This window comes from Ailuropoda melanoleuca, chromosome 17 (genome assembly GCF_002007445.2).
Source record: "Ailuropoda melanoleuca isolate Jingjing chromosome 17, ASM200744v2, whole genome shotgun sequence".
In the NCBI taxonomy this organism is placed as follows: Eukaryota; Metazoa; Chordata; class Mammalia; order Carnivora; family Ursidae; genus Ailuropoda; species Ailuropoda melanoleuca.
Window position 1 is genome coordinate 15,361,389 of NC_048234.1, and position 21,842 is coordinate 15,383,230.

At 44.5% G+C, this 21,842-nt stretch overlaps 1 pseudogene; it reads right to left on the reverse strand.

Annotated features, from left to right (window-relative positions):
• Positions 1 to 278: 278 nt before the first annotated feature.
• LOC100469591 overlaps positions 279 to 21,842 on the reverse strand; it is a 27,291-nt pseudogene continuing 5,727 nt past the window's right edge.

Sequence of the window (21,842 nt, forward strand, 5' to 3'; positions counted from 1 at the left end):
ATCAGCTTACACTGGCAGCCATTTCTCTAACAAAAAAACCCCTGAGCTCTTTAGAGTGGCCACCAAGTTCCCCGCAAGACTACAGGTGAAAGGATGTTTTTGGAATTGGATTCTTACGTACATTTGTAACCTTCAAGCTAAATCATCTTTAACCTGGAGTTCTAATGTGATGTTCAGCAAAATTGCATCCTGAACATACAATATTAAAAGATACACTAAGTTCCAAAGTTAGCTATGCTGCAAAATAGTTTTGAACTGAACAACCGTCTGGTATTAATTTATGCTTGAAATTCCAGTTCCAGACCAGGCTGTTTTCCACCGGCATTGACAGTTTTGCTCCCTGGCAGAGCTGACAGCATCAGTTTGATACCTGGTTTTAGGATCTGAATATACCCTAGACCTATCAGGCTGGAATCATTCCCTTTGGCCAAGAGGCTGGGATCAGGGTCGATTTGATACTTGGCTGCTATTCCAGAGTGAGTGTTACCATTTCCTGCTGTCTATTTGAGATTGACATAGGTTTCTAGCTTCCTGTTCACCTTCTGGCAAAAGGAGCTGCTGAACTCTGTCCTGTCATTAACATTGATGCAAGGCTGGAATTCATCAGTCTTGTAGCCAACTGCAGATTTGCTCTGGGTCACTTGGGAATTTGTGGTCTCAAAACTCATCTGCTGACCAGTCAGCCGGCCCCAGTAACTCAGCACAGAGCACCCTGAATTGAAGGCCTGGTGATGTGGTAGTACAGATTGATTTGTTTCTGCCTGTCTCCTGCCTCAAATTTAGCATCCCTCCCTCCCAGGGTTAGGTGAGCCAGATGAGTCAAAGGTCAGCTTCAGTCCATGTGGTGCCTACGCATGTGGTTGGGTTCTATTTCTCTGTAATATGGTAGAGATTGGTTTCCAGACTCTGTGAGTTTTGTGAATTGTGTCTTTTAAGGAATTTGATCCTTTTATATAAGATATTAAATTTAGGGCTGGAGAGTTGTTCATGGTATTCCTTTGTTATCCTTTTCATGTATATGGGATCTGTAGTGATGGCCCTTCTTTTATTTCCAATAATAGTAATTTGTGTTTTTTTGTTTGTTTGTTTGTTTGTTTTTTTAGTAACTTGGCTAGAGGTTTGTCAATTCTATTGGCCTTTTCAAAGAACCAGCTTTTGGTTTTGTTGATTTTCTTTATTGATTGCCTCTGTCCAATTTTATAACTTTCTGCTTTAATTTTGTAATTTCTTTCCTTCTTATTACTTCAGGTTTAATTTTCTCTTCTCTTTCCAGTTTTCTAAGGTGAAAGCTTAGATGATTGATTTAGATCTTTCTCCTTTTCTAGTGTAGCTTTCAACAATATAAATTTTCCTCCAAACACTATTTTCCCTGCAACCTGCAAATTGTGATAAGTTATATTTAATTTAGTTGAAAATATGAAAAAATTTTCTCTTAAGAATTCTCTGACCCATTTGCCATTTAGTAGTGTGTTTTTTTGTCACTGAGGATTTGGGGATTTTCTACCTACCCTTCTGTTACTGATTTCTAGTTCATCCCATTGTGGTCAGGGAGCAAACATATGATGTGTTTTATGACTCAGAATGTGGTCTATCTTGGTGCATGAGAAGGATGTCAATTCTGCTGTTGTTGGTAAAGTATTCATTAAATGTCAATTAGATACAGTTGATTGATGGTGTTGTTCAGTTCAGCTGTGTCCTTATCGATTTTCTGCATGTTGGATGTGTCCGTTACTGATGGTGGCATGCTGGCATCTCCAACAGGGACAGTGGACTCATTCATTTCTCCTTTTAGTTCTATTAGTTTTTGTTTCATGTATTTTGACTTTCTGTTTTTAGGTATAATTACATTAAAGATTATTGTGTCTTCTTGGAGAACTGACCACTGTATCATCATATAATGAATGCCCTTCTTTATCCTGATAATTTTACTTGTGCCGACATCTGCTTTGTCTGAAATTAATATTGCTACTCCACCTTTTTTCTTTTCTTTTTTTTTTTTAAAGATTTTATTTATTTATTTGACAGAGAGAGAGAGAGTGAACATAAGCAGGGGGGAGTAGCAAAGGGAGAGAGAGAGAAGCAGACTCCCTGCTGAGCAGGGAACCTGATGTGGGGCTGGATCCCAGAACCCTGGGATCATGACGTGAGCTGAAGGCAGAAGCTTCACTGACTGAGCCACCCCAGCACCTGCTACTCCAACTTTCTTTTGATGAGTATTAGCTTGGTTTATCTTAATCCACACCTTCACTTTTATTTATTTATTTATTTATTTATTTATTTATTTATTTATTTATATAATTTTTGCGAGAAAGAGTTTGAGCAATAAGGGGGTGAGGCAGAGGGAGAGAGAAAATCTTAAGCCCCACATGGGGCTCACTTTCACAACCCTAAGATCATGACCTGAGCTGAAATCAAGAGTGTGGCACTTAACAGACTGAGCCACCCAGGCTCCCCAGCCCCCCTCCCCCCCTTTAATTGATCTGTATCTTTGTGTTTAGAGTGGGTTTCTTGTAGACATCATGTAGTTGGGTCTTATTTTTAAAATCCGTCTGACAGTACTTTATTTGGTATATTTGATCATGGATTTTTAAAAGGGCAATTTATATGGTTTGATTAACATTGGCCATATTTGTTTCTGTTTTCATTTGTTGCCTTTGTTCTTTGTTTCTTTGTCTTCCACTCTTTCTGCATTCTCTGTTTTTTTTTTAAAGATTAATTTATTTATTTGAGAGAGAGAGAGAATGCATGGGAGTGGGGGGTGGGGCAGAGGGAGAAAGAAAGAAAAGAATCCTCAAGCAGACTCCCTGCTAAGTGTGGAACCTCATGTGGGGCTCGCTCCCAGGATTCTGAGATCATGACCTAAGCAGAAATCAATAGCCTGCCACTCAACCGACTGGGCCACCCAGGCACCCCTACATTCTCTGGTTTTATTGAAACATTTACTTATATTAATTTTCCTTCTCTCTTAGCATATCAATTATACTTCTTTTATTACTTTTCTTAGTGGTTACCCTTGAGTTTGCAATGTGCATTTATAACTAATCCAAGTTGGCTCTTGAATAACACTGTGCCATTTCATGAGTACTTCAAATACCTTACACAGAGTATTCCCACTTCCCCTCCCATCCTTTATAACATTGTGGCCACTCATTTCACCAAGTGGTAAACTACAGTCACCAAGTTTATTGTTGCTATTATTATTTTGAACAACTGTTCTCTCTTATGGTCGTTAAAGAATAAGAAAAAGAGGGGCGCCTGGGTGGCACAGCGGTTGGGCGTCTGCCTTCGGCTCAGGGCGTGATCCCGGCGTTATNTTAAGAATAAGAAAAAGAGGGGCGCCTGGGTGGCACAGCGGTTGGGCGTCTGCCTTCGGCTCAGGGCATGATCCCGGCGTTATGGGATCGAGCCCCACGTCAGGCTCCTCTGCTATGAGCCTGCTTCTTCCTCTCCCACTCCCCCTGCTTGTGTTCCCTCTCTCGCTGGCTGTCTCTATCTCTGTTGAATAAACAAATAAAAAATAAAATCTTTATAAAAAAAAAAAGAATAAAAAAAAGAAAATATTTTATTTTTACCTTCATTTATTCTTTCTCTAACACTTTTACTTTCTTTATCTAGACCTGAGCTTCTGACCTATATTTTTCCTTTTTGATGATCATCTTTTTTTTTTTTTTTAAGATTTTATTTATTTATTGGACAGAGAGAGACACAGCGAGAGAGGGAACACCAGCAGGGGGAGTGGGAGAGGGAGAAGCAGTCTTCCTGCTGAGCAGGGAGCCCGATGTGGGGCTCGATCCCAGGACCCTGGGATCATGACCTGAGCCGAAGCAGATGCTTAACGACGGAGCCACCCAGGCGCCCCTGATTATCATCTTTTAATGCCTCTTGCACCGCAGGTCTCTTGGTGCCAAATTCCCTCCAGTTTTGTTTGTCTAGGGAGATCCTTATTTCACCTTCACATTTGAAGGATAATTTTGCTGAATACAGAATTCTAAGTTGGTGCTTTTTTTTTAACATCTTAAATATTTTACTCCACTCTCTTGCTTGCATGATTTCTGAAGAATAGTCCTGTATAATTATTTTTCTTGCTTTTCTATGTGTAAGGTGTTCCTCCACTTTTCCCTCTGGCTTTTTCCAAGATTTTTTTCTTTGTCTCTGATTTTCTGCAGTTTGAATATGATATGCGTAGGCATAGATTTTTAAGGTATATATATCCTGCTTGATGCTCTCTCAGCTGTCTGGATTTGTGGTTTGGTGTCTATGCTTAATTTTGGAAAACGCTCAGTCACCATGGTTTCTGTATTTTTTTCTGTTCTTCCATTTCTTTCCCTGTTTCCTATCTTCTGGCATTCCCATCATTGGCATGGGATACCTTTTGTAATTGTCCCACAGATCTTGGATAGCCTGTTCCATCCTTGTTATTATTTTTTTCTCTTTGCATTTTAGTTTTGGAATTTCTCTTGGCATTGTTTCAAGTTTATTACTGTCTCCTCCTTCATTAGCCACTCTGGTCTATTGATCACTAATCAAAGGCATTAACTTTTGTTACAGTGTTATTTTGATTTCTGCTATTTAAGATAACTCTTTCTAACAGTTTTCATCTCTCTGCTTTCATTGCCATCGTTTCTTGAACATGGTTTACCTTTTTCATGAGAGTTTTACACATACTAATCATGGTTTTAAACTCTCCGTCTGATAGTTGCAACATCTCTTCCACATTCTGAGTCTGGTTCTGATGCTTGCTTTGTTTCTTTAAAATGTGTTTTGCTCCATCACATACCTTGTGATTTTTTGCTGAAAGCTGGACATGTTGTACTGGGTGAAAGGAACTGAGGTAAATGCATGTTTAGTGTGCAGCTTTACGTTTATTTAACTAGGAGTCAGGCTGTGCCTACTGGTTGTATTGGCTGTAGTTGTTCCTCTCTCCTGTGTGTTTGTATTTCCGTAGAGACTCTTTTTTTTTAATTTTATTTTATTATATTATGTTAATCACCATACAGTACATCCCCAGATTCCGATGTAAAGTTTGATGCTTCATTAGTTGCGTATAACACCCAGTGCACCATGCAATACGTGCCCTCCTTACTACCCATCACCAGTCTATCCCATTCCCCCACCCCCTCCCCTCTGAAGTCTTCAGTTTGTTTCTCATAGTCCATAGTCTCTCATGTTTCATTCCCCCTTCTGATTACCCCCCTTTTCTTTATCCCTTTCTTCCCCTACCGATCATCCTAGTTCTTATGTTCCATAGATGAGAGAAATCATATGATAATTGTCTTTCTCTGCTTGACTTATTTCACTTAGCATTATCTCCTCCAGTGCCGTCCATGTTGCAGCAAATGTTGAGAATTCGTTCTTTCTGATAGCTGAGTAATATTCCATTGTATATATGGACCACAGCTTCTTAATCCAGTCATCTGTTGAAGGGCATCTCGGCTCCTTCCATGATTTGGCTATTGTGGACAATGCAGCTATGAACATTGGGGTGCATATGGCCCTTCTCTTTACTACGTCTGTATCTTTGGGGTAAACACCCAGTAGTGCAATGGCTGGGTCATAGGGTAGTTCAATTTTTAACTTTTTAAGGGACCTCCACACTGTTTTCCAGAGTGGCTGTACCAACTTGCATTCCCACCAACAATGTAGGAGGGATCCCCTTTCTCCACATCCTCTCCAACAATTGTTGTTTCTTGCCTTGTCTATCTTTGCCATTCTAACTGGCGTAAGGTGGTATCTCAGTGTGGTTTTGATTTGAATTTCCCTGATGGCTAATGATTTTGAACATTTTTTCATGTGTCTGTTAGCCATTTGTATGTCTTCATTGGAAAAGTGTCTGTTCATATCTTCTGCCCATTTTATGATTTGTTTATTTGTTTCTCGTGTATTGAGTTTGAGAAGTTCTTTGTAGATCTTGGATACCAGTCCTTTATCTGTGGTGTCCTTTGCAAATATATTCTCCCATTCCGTGGGCTGTCTCTTAGTTTTTTTGACTGTTTCCTTGGCTGTGCAGAAGCTCTTTATCCTGATAAAGTCCCATAAGTTCATTTTATCTTTTATTTCTCTTGCCTTTGGAGATGTGTCGTGAAAAAGGTTGCTCTGGCCGATGTCATAGAAGTTGTTGCCTATGTTCTCCTCTAGAATTTTGATGGATTCCTGTCTCACATTGAGGTCTTTCATCCATTTGGAGTTTATTTTTGTGTATGGTGTGAGAGAGTGGTCAAGTTTCATTCTTTTGCATGTAGCTGTCCAATTTTCCCAGCACCATTTATTGAAGAGACTGTCTTTTTTCCACCGGATGTTTTTTCCTGCTTTATCAAAGATTAGTTGCCCAAAGAGCCGAGGGTCCATTTCTGGGTTCTCTATTCTGTTCCATTGGTCGATGTGTCTGTTTTTGTGCCAGTACCATGCTGTCTTTGTGATCACAGCTTTGTAGTACAGCTCGAAATCCGGCATTGTGATGCCCCCAGCTTTGTTTTTCCTTTTCAACAGTTCCTTGGAGATTCGGGGCCTTTTCTGGTTCCATACAAATTTAAGGACTATTTGTTCCAGTTCTTTGAAAAATGTCCTCGGTATTTTGATCGGGATAGCATTGAAAGTGTAGATTGCTCTGGGTAGTATGGACATTTTAACTATGTTAATTCTTCCAATCCATGAGCATGGAATATTTTTCCATCTTTTTATGTCTTCCTCAATATCTTTCAAAAGTGATCTATAGTTTCTAGCATATAGGTCCTTTACGTCTCTGGTTAAGTTAATTCCAAGGTAACGCATGGTTTTTGGTGTTATTGTAAATGGGATGGATTCCCTAATTTCTCTTTCTTCAGTCTCGTTATTCGTGTATAGAAATGCAACTGATTTCTGGGCATTGATTTTGTATCCTGCCACCTTACTGAATTGTTCTATAACTTCTAATAGTTTGGGAGTGGATTCCTTTGGGTTTTCCATATAGAGTATCATGTCATCTGCAAAGAGAGACAGTTTGACTTCTTCTTTGCCGATTTGGATACCTTTGATCCCTTTTTGTCTTCTGATTGCTGTTGCAAGGACTTCTAGTACTATGTTGAATAATAGTGGCGAGAGTGGGCATCCTTGTCGTGTTCCTGATCTTAAGGGAAAGGCTTCCAGCTTTTCCCCATTGAGAATAATGCTTGCAGTAGGCTTTTCATAGATGGCTTTTATGAGATTGAGAAATGTACCCTCTATTCCTACACTCTGAAGGGTTTTAATCAGGAAAGGATGCTGTATTTTGTCAAATGCTTTTTCTGCATCAATTGAGAGGATCATATGGTTCTTGAGTCTTTTCTTGTTGATATGATGTATCACATTGATTGATTTGCGAGTGTTGAACCATGCTTGCATCCCAGGTATGAATCCCACTTGGTCATGATGGATAATCCTTTTAATGTACTGTTGGATTCTATTAGCAAGGATCTTGTTGAGGATTTTGGCATCCATATTCATTAGAGAAATCGGTCTGTAATTCTCCTTTTTGAGGGGGTCTTTGCCTGGTTTGGGGATCAAGGTAATATTAGCCTCATAGAATGAGTTTGGTAGCTTTCCTTCTGTTTCTATTTTTTGAAATAGCTTTAGGAGAATAGGTATTATTTCTTCTTTGAATGTTTGGTAGAATTCCCCAGGAAAACCGTCTGGGCCTGGAGTTTTATTATTTGGAAGGTTGTTTATCACTGACTCAATTTCTTCATAGTTAATTGGCCTATTTAAGAAATCTATTTCTTCCTGTTTCAGTCTTGGTAGTTTATAGGTTTCCAGGAAGGCCTCCATCTCTTCCAGATTGTTTAGTTTTTTGGCATATAGCTGTTGATAAAAGTTTCTAATAATCCTTGCAATTTCAATGGTGCTGGTCGTGACCTCTCCCTTTTCAGTCATAATTTTAATAATCTCAGTCCTTTCTCTTTGTTTTTGGACAAGTTTTGCCAGTGGTCTATCAATTTTATGGATTCTCTCAAAGAACCAGCTTCTAGTCCTGTTGATCTGCTCTACTGTGGTTCTGGTCTCTAATTCATTGATTTCTGCTCTAATCTTGGTCAACTCCTTCCTTGTCAGTGGGTTAGGCCTGTCCCTCTGTTGCTGTTCCAGTTTCTTGAGGTGAGAATATAGAAACTGCATTTTAGATTTTTCTATTCTTTTGAGTGAGGCTTGGATGGCTATGTATTTCCCCCTTAGGACTGCCTTTGCAGTATCCCATAGGTTTTGGACCGTTGTGTATTCATTCTCGTTGGTCTCCATAAATTGTTTAATTTGTTTTTTGATTTCCTGGTTTATCGAGTCATTCTTGAGCAGGATGGTTCTTAGCCTCCAAGTGTTTGAGTTTCTTCCAGGTTTTTCCTTGTGGTTGAGTTCCAATTTCAGAGCGTTGTGGTCTGAGAATATGCAGGGGATAATTTCAATCTTTTGGTATTGGCTGAGACCTGTTTTGTGTCCCAGAGCATGATCTATTCTTGAGAATGTTCCATGGGCATTTGAATAGAATGAGTATTCTTTGGTTCTGGGGTGTAGTGTTCTATATATATCTATGAGGTCCAACTCGTCGAGTATGGCATTCAAAGCCTTTGATTCTTTGCTTAGTTTTTGCCAGGGTGTTCTGTCTATTTCTGATAGTGGGGTGTTGAGGTCCCCTACTATTACTGTGTTCTTATCTATATGTCTCTTTATTTTGGTTAAGAGTTGGCTTGTGTATCTTGCTGCTCCCCTGTTGGGGGCATATATATTAATAATTGTCATATCCACTTGTTGAATACTTCCTTTAAGAATAATATAGTGCCCTTCTGTATCTCTCTCTATGGCCTCTAGTTTAAAATCCAGTCTATCTGATATGAGAATTGCTACTCCAGCTTTCTTTTGAGGTCCATTTGCGTGGAAGATGGTACTCCATCCCCTTACTCTAAGTCTGAATGCATCTTTGGGTTCAAAATGAGTCTCTTGTAGACAGCAAATGGATGGGTCATGTCTTTTTATCCAATCTGCAACCCTGTGGCGTTTTATGGGAGAGTTTAAGCCATTTAGATTGATAGAGATTATTGACAGATATGATTTTAATGATGCCATTTCTCTTTAAAGTCTTTGTATCGGTTGTGACTTGCTGCTCTGTATCACTCTTGGGGCCTTTTTACCTTTATAGAGCCCCCCTTAATATCTCCTGTAGGGCTGGTTTCGTGGTTACGAAATTGGTTAATGATTGGCGATTTTGGAACGTCTTTATTTCTCCATCAATTCTGAATGACAGCTTTGCTGGATAAAGGATCCTTGGCTGCATGTTTTTCTCTGAAAGAGCTTTAAAAATGCCCCCCCAAGCCTTTCTCTCATTCCAGGTCTCTGTAGACAGGTCTGACGTAATCCTGATACCTTTGCCTTGGTACGTGAGAAATTTCTTTGCCCTGGCCGCTTTCAATACTGTATCCTTGGATCTAATATTTGCGAATTGCACTATGACATGCCGTGGCGTAGGTTTGTCCTGGTTGAGCTTGGATGGGGTCCTCTCTGCCTCTTGGACACGAATGCTTGTTTCCCTTGCTAGATTAGGGAAGTTTTCAGCTACAATTTGTTCAAATATCTCTTCTAGACCTCTGTTTTTCTCCACCCCTTCAGGGATGCCGATGATTCTGACATTGGATCGTTTCATAGAGTCAGTAATCTCCCGTAATCTACATTCGTGGGCGTGGATTTTTTTAAGACCAGCTTCTATTTTCGTTTTTTCTTCTACTAACCCATCCTCCAATTCGCTAACGCGTTCCTCTGCCTCGGTGACCCTGGCCGTCAGAGCCTCTAGTTTTGACTGTATTTGGCCCACTGAGTTTTTAATTTCTGTCAGATTCGCTCTCATTTCTGCCCTTAGGGATTCTATATTCTCAGCAACGCTTTCTCTGATGCTTTTTTCAAGTTTACTCATCATCTTGACCATTGTTGCTCTGAATTCCATTTCTGATAATTGGGATACATCCATATGTATTAATTCTGTGGCCGAGGCCAATTCTGTGGCAGAGGCCACAGACTCATTATCTTTTCTTTGCTGGGGGGGACTTCTCCTTCTCGTCATTCTGATGAAGAGAGATTGCAGGGTTGTCCAGAGCCCAAGTGTTGACTGGGACCCAGGCCGTGCGCCCTTGTTTTATAGAGATCTTAGGGATGTGGGCTTCTTCCTTAAAGAGTTTATTTATTTATTTGAGAGAGAGAGAGACAGTCAGCAAGAAAGGGAACCCAAGCAGAGGAGTGGGAGAGGAAGAAGCAGGTTCCCGGTGGAGAAGCCCGATGAAGGACTCCTTACGGAGCGTTGTGATCACACCCTAATCCGAAGACAGGTGCTTGGTGACTGCGCCACTCAGGCGCTCCGGGTTGTGGGCTTCTTGATTTTTCAGCCTGCCTTCTGGGGGAGGGGCCTGCCTGCCGGTACTCAGAAAACCCTGTTTGGGTAGAGTCTCTGTGTCCCTTGCGAGGGGGGATGGGGATGGGCACCCTGTGAGCCGGTATTTCCGGGCTTTTGTTCTCTGGCGGCTTTCCCTGGCGGTTTGCTATGCCTCTTCTGAGAGAGCAGCAGCGGCTGAAATTCAGCCTCTGTCTCAGAACAGAGGGATCGCGGATCGTTCTCCACTGATGTTCTGGCCACTTTAACTCTGTTTCTGTTGGTGCTGCTCAACCCTGCAGCATCCCGGGCTGTGCGCCCCACACCCGGCGTCCCAGCCCTCACTTCCAGGGCCGGCACGTCTCTGTCCTTTGTGTTTCCAACCCCGCCAGCCGCCAGCCGCCCCGCGCGGGCTCCCGGAGCTCCCCGTCTCAGTCTGGTGTCTCACGGGTGCTGACCGCGAGTCCGCCTGCTCCCCCGTGCAGGTGGCCCTCCAGCCGCCAGCCGCCCCGCGGACGCTCCCGGAGCTCCCGGTCTCAGCCTCGATCCAGTGAGCACACCGGAGCTCCGGAGCTCCGTGAGATGCTTGGTGGTGCACGCTCCCGGCTCACGGACTCAGTCTGCCGTTTCCAGAGTGCGGGTCCGCGGTCCGCCCGCTCCCCGGTGCAGGTGGCCCGCCAGCCGCCCTGCGCGCGCTCCTGTAGCTCGCGTTCTAAGTCTGCTGTCTTGCGGGTGCCGTCCGCGAGTCCGCCTGCTCCCCCGTGCAGGTGGCCCGCCAACCGCCAGCCGTCCCGCGTGCGCTCCCGGAGCTCCCTTCTCAGCCTGCTGTCTCAAGCGTGCGGGTCCGCGGTCTGTCCGCTCCCCCTTGCAGGTGGCTACCGCTTCCCGGCGCCCTGACACGGCGGCTCCCTCCCCCTTCTGTTTAGCTTCCGATATCTGTGCGCGGTTTCACGGCTCCCCGCTTCGTACCTCGATACTCAGCGCTGGAGATGTTCATTTGTAGAGATCCAGATGTATCTTCCTGCGTCTCAGGCTGATTCCGTGGATATTCCTGCTGGTCTGGTACCTATCCAGCTCAACTCAGGGGACCGGCTGAAAAAGGGGTCCCCTACTCCTCCGCCATCTTAACCTCCCACCCGTAGAGACTCTTTTTAAATAAAACCTGAAAGATGTAGTTTTTTTCCCTTGTATTCTTCAGTTATTATATAAGAGAAACATTTTATAATCCTATGATTAGACCTCTGTCTTTTAGTGACCCCCCCCCCGGGGGCTGTGACCTCTACAAGTGTTCCTTGGGTTTTTACCCCGTTAGATGAAACAGGCTAGAAGGAGCTGGACTGAGGTATTCCCCTTCCTCTGCGGAATGCTAGAGGTGGCTGTGGTGGTGTGTTTTCATTCCCCCAGGTGGTAGGCTTTGGAAAATCCCATCAGTTAGGCTCTGATGAAATAGTTTCTCTTGAGGGCAGGCTACGTAAGCAACAGGGGCTTTGATGTCCACAATAGCCACAATATGGAAAGAGCCCAGATGTCCATCGACAGATGAATGGATAATGAATATGTGGTGTATATATAGAATGGAATATTATTCATCCATCAAACGAATGAAATCTTAACAATTTGCAATGACATGGATGTAACTAGAGGGTATTATGCTAAGTGAAATGAGTCAGAGAAAGACAAATACCATATGATATCATTCATATGTGGAATTTAAGAAACAAAACAGATGAGCATAAGGGAAGGGAAGCAAAAATAAAATAAGATAAAAACCGAGAGGGAGACAAACCATAAGAGACTCTTAACCCTAGGAAGCAGACTGAAGGTTGCTGGAAGGGAGGTCAGGGGGGATGGGGTAACTGGATGATGGACATTAAGGAGGGCACATGATGTAATGAGAACTGGGTGTCATGTGCAACTAATGAATCCCTAAATTCTACCCCTGAAACTAATAATACACTATATGTTAACTAAATTGAATTTAAATTAAAAAATTTAAAAAAAGAACAGGTGCTCTGGGTGTATTTCAGAATTGTTACTTTCCCTTCACCCTGCCATTAGCATGAGGTGATTTTTCTATCTTCACTGTAAGAACCTGGCATGGCCCCTGCCCATCTCCTATTTTTTGAGCAGTGCTTTGCCCTATGACCTCAATTCTCTGATGGGCCTAAGAATAGTTGATTTTCAGTTTCTTTTTGTGAAGATAGGAGTGATGGTTTCCGGGTTCCTTATATGCTGCATCAGGAACCAGAAATCTTCTCCTGCACTTCTGAAGGATACTTTTGCTGGATACAGAATTCTTGCTCTTCAGTTTTTAAATTTAAGTACTTTGAGTACATCATCTCACTATCTTCTGATCTTTCTTTTTTTTTTAAGATTTTTTTTATTTGTTTATTTGACAGAGACAGCTAGCGAGAGGGGGAAACATAAGCAGAGGGAGTGGGAGAGGAAGAAGCAGGCTCCTAGTGGGGAAGCCTGATGTGGGGCTCCATCCCAGAACGCTGGGATCACGCCCTGAGCCGAAGGCAGACGCTTAACGACTGCGCAACCCAGGCGCCCCTGATCTTTCTGCTTTTCCATGGTAAATCAGCTGTTGACCTTATTGAGGATGCTTTATATGTGATGAGTCAGTTCTCTCATGCTTTTATGATTCTCTGCCTCTGGCTCTGGATTTCAGTAGTTGAATTATGATATATCTGGTGTGGCTGTCTTTTAATTTATCCTGTTTAGATTTTGTTGCATTCCATGGTTGGTAGATCCATGTCTTTTGTCAAATTTGGGAAATTCGCAGCCATTATTTCTCCCAATAAATGTTCTACCTCTCTCTCTCTCCTCTCCCTCTAGGAGTCTCAGTAGACATATGTTGGTGTGCCTGATGGTGTCCCCCAAATATCTGAGGTTTTGTTAATTTGTAATATATTCTTTTGTCTTTTCTGTTCTTCAGATTCGATAACCTGAATTGTCTTATCTTCAAATTCATGGATTCTTTCTTTTGCCTGTTCAAGTATGCTATTGAACAATTTTATTGAATCTCCCATTTTAGTTATTGTACTAATTTTAGCTCCAGAATTTCTGGTTGGTTTCTTTTTATAATCTCTTTCTCTTTATTGATAATCTCTATTTGATGGGCCATCCTTTCCATACTCTGGTTTTTTCACACATTGTTTCCTTTATCCTTTGGGCATATTTTAAATAGCTGACTTTATGCTATTCGTAGTAAGTCCAACATCTGGACTTTTTTAGTGAGTTCTTACTGATTCTTGTCCCTATGTGTATGGGCTGTGCTTTCTTGTTCCTTGGCATGCCTTGTAACTTTGCATTTTGTGTATTATAATGGGACAGCATTGGATTCTCCCCCTTCCCCAGGGCTTGTTGTTTTTGCTTCTTGTTGTAATAGTGGTTTTTTGTTTAGTGACTTTTCTAAACTAATTTTGTGAAGTCTGTGTTCTTTGTCAGGTATGGCTGCTGGAGTCTCTGTTCCATTAGCTCAGTGGTCAGCTAATCATTCAGCAGAGATTCTTCAAATGACTCGGACCAAAAAACCCTCCCATTCTCTGCTGAGGGGCTCTGTGTTGGGGCATAACTTCAACAATCAATGAGACAGTTCACAACTGTACCTTCACTTAACTTAGCTTTCACAGAGCCTCAAGGTCACCCACAGGTGAGAGCTTATGGTCTCTCCTGACCCTTTACACAGCCCTGGGCATGCCTGTGGCCTTCTAGATTCCCAGAAATATGTGGGGGCTTTTCAAAGCCCTTATTCCTCAGAGCTCCTCATTCCCTAGTCTTTCTACCTCCACCTTTTGGCCAATCTGTTGTGATCTGTTGTCCACTACCTCATGCAGCAGTGACTAAAACATTTGCCTGGAAAGGTTTTCAACAAATGGCCCCCAGATAGCAGTTTTACTGTGAGGCCAGAAATCCAAGCCTTTCGAGCATGTCTTCAAGGGAACCTCCAGACAGATCAAATAATAGCAATTCTTTGCAAATAAGGTCATTGTGCCCCCTCTGGTGCCTGACCCAGCGATGAAGACTGTTACTTTAAAGGCTAACACTCACTGAGGTCATGGGGGACGGGCTAGGGTAAGTTGAAATGCTGCTTATGGATATTCCAGCATTTTTCTGGAGTAAGTGCCCCCCATGGTTTTGTGTAGATTCCAGAGTTCCAAAGGAGTTTATTCTCCCTGTTTTTTTGTTTGTTTGTTTGTTTTGTTTCATTGATTTTTATGCAGATGTGGATTTTCGGAGTTCCTTACTCTGACAATTTTTGCTCTCATCACTCATGAGTGAGTTTCTTAAGAGTAAGTAAGTTCTGTATTTCATTTACTTACGTGCTGAGCAAACTTTTGGTCACAGGATAGATGTTTGCTACATACTTCTTGCATAAATGAATGCATGGATCCGTAGGAATTGAAAATAGAGACATTTGAGAAGCTTGGCTGTGACTGGAAGTAGGTATGTGGTGCCTGGGGGGGTAGTTTTGAGGGAGGTTTTTTTTAATTGAACACATTTATAGGATGTGGTGAGGAAACCACTGGAGAGGGAACATTAAAAAACCTCTATTACTACGTGGCTGTGTTCACCATCTTTGTTTTTGGCAATGGTGTGACTCTGGCTCTAAGTCAGCCTGTAGTTCCCTTCATCCTGAGCTTTTTCCTTTCACATGTCTGCTTAGTATCTCTACAGTAGATGTTTATGCGTAAATAGATTCTTTTTTACAATGCTTTTTTGAGATAAAATTCACATACCATAAAATTTCACTGGTTTTAAGTATATGGTCCCAGTGATTTTTAGTGTATTTATAGAGTTGTGCAACTATCACCACTATTACCCAATTTTAGAACATTTCCAGCACCTCAGAAGGGTCCCTTGTGGCCATGTGCAGTCCTCCCTGCCCCTTGCCCCTAGTGTCTGGCAAGCATGGGTCCACTTTCTGTGCTTGTGGAGTTTAGGTTTTGTGCTCACTGAGGGAGCTTGAGCGTGGCTCCACGTTCCTTCTCAGGCAGAGCTGAGAACCCCGCCCACCCTGTGTGTTCAAACCACAAGCCAGGTTAGCTGGGAAACCTCAGTGGGTCCTTCCCAACAAGGATGCCTGCTAGAATAAAGCCCACTGCCCTAAGGCAACCAATATACGTCATAAATTAGCTTATCTTGGGGTGCCTGGGTGACTCAGTCAGTTAAGTGTTCAACTCTTCATTTCAACTCAGATGTCAGTCATGCGTTCGAGCCCCGCATTGGGCTCTGTGTTGTGTGGAGCCTGCTTAAGATTCTCTCTCTCCCTCTGCCTGTCTCCCCCACCCCCATGCTCTCTCTCTCTCTAAAAAGAAGAAAATATTAGCTTGTCTCCTCTCCTTTCCTCCTACAGTGGCATTAGCTATGGAACATTCTTTTTTTTTTTTTTTAAAGATTTTATTTATTTATGTGACAGATAGCCAGCAAGAGAGGGAACACAAGCAGGGGGAGTGGGAGAGGAAAAAGCAGGCTCCCAGTGGAGGAGCCCGATGTGGGACTCAATCCCAGAACACCGGGATTACGCCCTGAGCAGAAGGCAGACGCTTAACGACTGCGCTACCCAGGTGCCCCTTAGCTATGGAACATTCTTGGGGAAACTGAAAAACAGTCCTTCAGATCACGTGTCGGTGGGCTAATTGTCTTGCAGAATCCTGACTGAGAGGGCTTTAATGAGAAAGCACAGGGAACAGGATCAGGCCTTCCGAGACTTCTGAATCAGCCGTTATTTTAACAGGTGATTATGAGCCGGCTCTCCACGCCCAGGTATCACGTGTCAGGTGCTGTGCAGAGCTAAGGATGCAGGATTTCTACCCTGGAGGAGCTGACAGCCTCTCAGGGTTGCTGATGACAGACTTGCCCATGACATTGCCAGACAGCAAGGCAGCACAATACCAGGTGGCGGGAGGACTCTCCTTGGATGCCTCACTGGGAGGAGAGCTCTGTGGTCCTAGAAAATTAAGCAGGCTGGGGGCTACTAGGCAGACAGTCCCCCAATCTGTACCCTTCTGGGGAAGAATGTTTTAAATTTCTATGTTCATGGAAGCCAAAGATGAGCGTTTTATTAGGTGGGAGATGTAGTGAGCTGGAATGAGTCTCATCTTCAGTGGTGTGATCTTGTTCAGGAAGCGGACCTCCAGATGGTCTTGGACTCCTTGGTGAACCACAGAAACACCAGTTCATTTAATGAAACATGCAAGTTAGGAATGTGTATTTTGCATACCGTGAAGTAATCTCAAGGACATGTGAAAACACATGACGAAATACCACAAGGCATTTCACGGATGTCCTGCTGTGTCTGGTGTTTCTAACACTCATTTGCTATTCATTCATTCCTTTTCTGCCAGCTCTTGTTGGATAATTGGTACCAGGTTGCAGATTTTAGGAAAAATCTAGGATAAAAACTCAGAACTGGGAAAATTCTATCCAATCTTTGTGCATGCATACGAGGGGGCAAAGAATGGTACCATTTAGTTTTAGCTGCAGGACACCTCGTCCAGGGCAGGGAGAGAGGGCAGGGCTTGAGAACCACTCACTACGCGTCACTGGGGAGGCTTGTGTAGGAGTTCTCCGCAAATGGCGGAAGCCCTTCTTTATCCACTGCCTGCTGGCCATTACTTATCCTTTTCTGTGGGGAGCTGCATTTTGGCCTCCTGCTAACTCACTGTGTGATGGGGAAACGGGGAACCCAGATGGCTAAGAGTTCTAGACCCAGTTGGTGCACCATTACCTGGTGACCTTGGGCAAGCCAAAGATCTCCTTTGCTTTATTTTCCTTATCTGCAAAATAGAAACGATAATATGCCCTTGTTGCTGTCTCAACTTTTTCATTATATTTAACGAATAAATATAAAGAATAATTGTTTTGCTTGAGGATTGCGTTTTCATGATTCAGTCTCTCCCTGGGTGGATTCCTGATGGCTGCCTCCATGATGGTCCCCAGTGGCCCCACCTTGTGGGATTCATGCCCCGTGTGTCAGCCTCTCACAGTTGGATTGTCCTGTGTGTCCAGAGTGTGGCAGGAGTGATGTCATGCCACCTGAGATTAGGCCATAGAAGGTCCCAGTGTGTCTCTGTCCTGCTCACTCACTCTGGGGAAGCCAGCTGCCTTGTTGCCATCAGCCGTCCTGTGGGGCATCCCACCTCATGAGGCCCCAGACCAACAGCCATCTGACTTCGAAGTGGCTGTTCCCTAGAAGTACATGTTGCAGCCCTTCACACCTTCAGATGACTGCAGCCCTGGTCACTGCTTTGCTGGAATCTCGAGAAATCCAAAGCCAAAGAGACTCGGCTGAGTCGTTCCAAGACTCCTGACTCTCAGAGATGACCTTGTGAGTTAATAACGCTTGCTGGTTTCCTGCTGTGTTCTGGGGTAACTTGTTATACAGCCATAGGTAACTAATACATTCCTCAAATAGAAAAATGTATGTATTTGCCCATAGAAGCATGTTGGTCACATGGAGGGTACTCAGTTCAACCAACCCTTGAAAAGCAAAAGTGGAAGTGAAACGGAATGGCCAGAAGGTAGAATGTAGACGTGCTCAGATTTATTCCCTGTTGAGGCCGTCTGTCCTGCACAAATGCCCAGAATGATGCCATAGGTACTTTTTCACCAGCTTCCATGACCTGCCAGCAGATGTGTTTCCAGGCCTGACAGCCAGAGCCATGGTTTCAAAGGAGTCCTGCCTGCCGCCTCTCCTGCACGGCGCGGCCCTGTGTGCGACCCTCTGGTCACGGCAGCCTCTGGAGGGACAGGGGACATCGGGAGCCCGAACGGGAGAAGCCAAAATGTCAGTGTGAGGAGCTCATCCTGTCTTCCTGTCCAGCTCCATCCAAACCTTCCTGTGTCTGCGCTTGCTCTTTGCCCCGCCATCAGCCGGCTCCTGGTTGCTGCCCTGCTGGACCTGACGGGCTGACAAACAGGTGGCTGTCGCAGGGACTCGCACAGCTGTCACCCCGGCACAGGCAGCTGTTTTCACATCGAGGCTGGGGGTTGCAGCTCCCAGGACATGCAGCTGGCATGAAGGAGATACAAAGGAAGGACGGCACAAGCGGACACATGCTGAGCCCACGAGAGCAGATGGGGATGCTCGTCCATCCTCATTGCCTCTGACCTCCTGGCATGCTTGTCCCACAGGAATCAGGGCCCCTCATCAGGAAGCTACATACACCCCCCTCTGGGGAAGGTTGGCAGTAGCCAGTGCCCATTACGGGAGTCGGCAGGTGAGGGCCACGCAGGAGCTGCCGCGGAAGTTTGGTGTCAGGCTTCTTGTCTTGTTGTCAGGCTGTCTTGTTAAAAATTATTGAGGATCCCACAGATTTTTGTTTATGTGGGTTATGGCTGTAGATATTTATCATCCTAAAAATTAAAGATATTGAAAACTCTTAATTTATTTATAAATAAGAATAATAAACCATTACATGCTAATATAAATGACATCTTTTAATAAAAATAACTATATTTTCCAAAATTAAAAATATTTGATGAGCAGAAGGACGGTGTTTAACGTTTTGAAATATCTGTAATGCCTACCTATTAAGATTCTTTAATGACTGTTAAGATTCCCATTCTGCCTTCAGTCCGCTATGATATCACTCATCCTATAACCTCTGGAGAGTTCCATGGTACACATAAAAGAAGTAGAGAGAAAAAGGCAAATAGTCTCTTAGTGTTACGACGAGAATAGCTTTGACTTTGTGGAGTCCTTGGGAGGGGGCAACGCAGGATCTGTGCCTAGGAGCTGCTGTGGTTTGCCGGGACAGAGGCCGGCCTTGCAGCTGTGAGCACGGACTCGGAGCGGGCCAGCCCTACAAGGAGCCTTGCTGAGTTCTAAGACCGGCTTCAACACATTCCCCAAGGCTGTCCACATGGCCAGGGGAGTCCCAGGTGGGAGAAGTGTTCTCGTTGTGGGCCCTTACAGATCTCAACGCCCCGGCCTGTCCCTGCCGTGTGTGCTGGGAGGACTCCAGACCACATCACTACACCGTTTGCCTGATTATCACGGATGTTCCACGTGGCTCTGTCTTCTTCCTGGGCTATTTCCTTTTGAGTTGATTATAAAGCAAAACTCTTCTCCCGGGATATATGAACGTACTTATCAAGAAGCGAACTGCTGTTCAAAATGGTGTAGATTCCTGTAACATCCTTTTTACAAAGCAAAACCTTTATTTGGAAAAATAATTCTCTAAAAGATCCTCATTTTCTTTTCATCCTGGTCCCCAGCCCAGTTTTTAGAAATATTTTTGGAAAGTACCAATCTGTGATACCAACCGCCCCGACCTTATTTGGACATAGGCACATTGTTATGGTTGTTGTCCTGTCCCTGAAACTTTGTGGACTGAAGATAATGGCACGGCTAGATGCTCTTAAAGTCATGTGTCCAAATACAATGTGATCTTCTCTGAATACAAATTAAAGTTACAAACACTTTCTGTGTCATGTCTTTCCGTGATTCTAAAACTGCTGCCTGTTTCTTGTACCCAGACTGGATAATGCAGGATATGAAAAAGTCACCTGTAAACTTACTGCCCAAACATAACATTGTAGCAATGTCCTCCCTGTCGTTTTTTCTAAGCTTTTGTATGCCTACGGTATCATGCATGCATTTACATTTGTAGGACTTCTAAACAAAATGGAGTGTTAATTCCACGTCTTGATAAACCTCAGGCATCCATCCGGAGCGTTGCGGTGAGCTGAGATGTCCCCTTGCCCACCAGGTCTTCCCATGAGGGGGGAGTAGGCGCCGGACACATAATAGCTTTGAGTCCCCATAGTCAGCGAAGGACATGGGGTGAGGTGAGGTATGGGACATCAGCTGTCATCGATTCTCAGTGCGGGGAGGAGAGACCCAGACCCATTTCAGCAGTTCGCGGGAGGCATGGCAGGGCCAGGCACTCAGCTTCGGAGAGGTGGTGGGTCTTAGAGGGCAGGAGTGGCCAGGAAGGAGGGTCAGACAGAGTGAGCAGCCTGGCATGCGTGTGTGTGTGTGTGTGTGTGTGTGGTGTGTGTATATTTGTGTGTGGTGTGTAGTATGTAGTGTGTGCATACGTGTGCTGTGTGTTTATGTGTATGTGGTGTGTAGTGTGTGTGTATGTGTCTGGTGTGCGTGTGTGGTGTGTGTAATGTGTGGCGCGTACGTGGTATGTACATGTGTGGTGTGTGTGGCGTATGTGTGTGGTGTGTGTGTGTGTGTGTGGCGTATGTGTGTGGTGTGTGTGTGTACTGTAGGAATGCTTCACGTGACCATGGAGGAGGCTGGAAAGTCCCCCGACCTGCGGGGGGCAGGCTGGAGACCTGGGAGCTGGGGTGTGGGTGTGAGCCTGAGCCTGAAGCCCCGAGAGCCGGAGCACAGAGATGCACATGCTGGTCGGGGGGCAGGAGAAGACCGTGTCCCCACTCAGCAGTCAGGAACAGAGGGGCTGACTGCCCTTTCTGCCCTATCTGGGCCTCCGTGGACGAGCCCCAGCCTCTCTGCTTTACTCAGTGTACAGATTCAGGTGTGAATCCCCCAGAATTGTGTTTAACCACATACCTGGGCCCCTGTGGTCCAGGCCATGTGACACATAAGATTGGCCATCACACCCCAGGAGTGAGACAGACCCACTAGCCTGGAACCCTGAACCTGTTCTGGTCTGTGGCTTCTAGACCCTGTCCAGCTCTAGAACTGGTGTAATGGAGCCTGAGCCCACGTGGGCATAGGAGGAGCATCACCTGGAGGAGGAGCATCACCTGGAGGAGGAGCACCACCTGGCGGAGGAGCACCACCTGGAGGAGGAGCACCGCATGGACTGGGGCCTGGAGTGGAGACCAAGGCTGAGGAGGGCAGTCCCGGCTCCCTGTGCCTCCGGATCAAATCCTGGGGCTCCTCCCACTTGGCAGGTCCACTGGCCACGCCTTCTTTACCTTTTCATTTCTCAGTGGGCAAACAACTTTGGTCATTTCCATATCTTGGATTGTGAGTGATGCTGCAATGAACATGAGAGTGCAAGTATCTCTTCTAGATCCTATTTTCATTTCCTGTGGGTATGTACCCAGAATGGGATTGCTGGATTCTATCCTAGTTCTATTTTCCACTTTTTGTGGAACCGCCATCACTGACTGCTCCGGGAGTTTCCCCAGGTTGCATGAGGCATGGGATTTGCAAAACAGAAGATCCGTGTCTGCTGGCAGTTGGCTGACTTCAGAGACAGTCATGATGTGTCAAGAGGAGGTGTGGGGAGGACACAACCTGTGGGAGACCCCATCATCTGAGTGTTGGCTCCTCCAAGATTCCTTAGCAATAAGCAATGTGTGGCTCATCCACACGTTCCACTTCCGAAGTTTCCACGGATAAAGGTGTGAGTGCTCTCTACCTGGAGCTTGCACATGGGAGTCTAGGAGATTCCCAGAGTAACCCAAGGGGTTGGAGTGGAGAGAAGATGGAACAGGAGGTGAGTCAACTTCTGCCTGATCCCCACGTCGGTCAGCCTGCAGGCACGGGTTA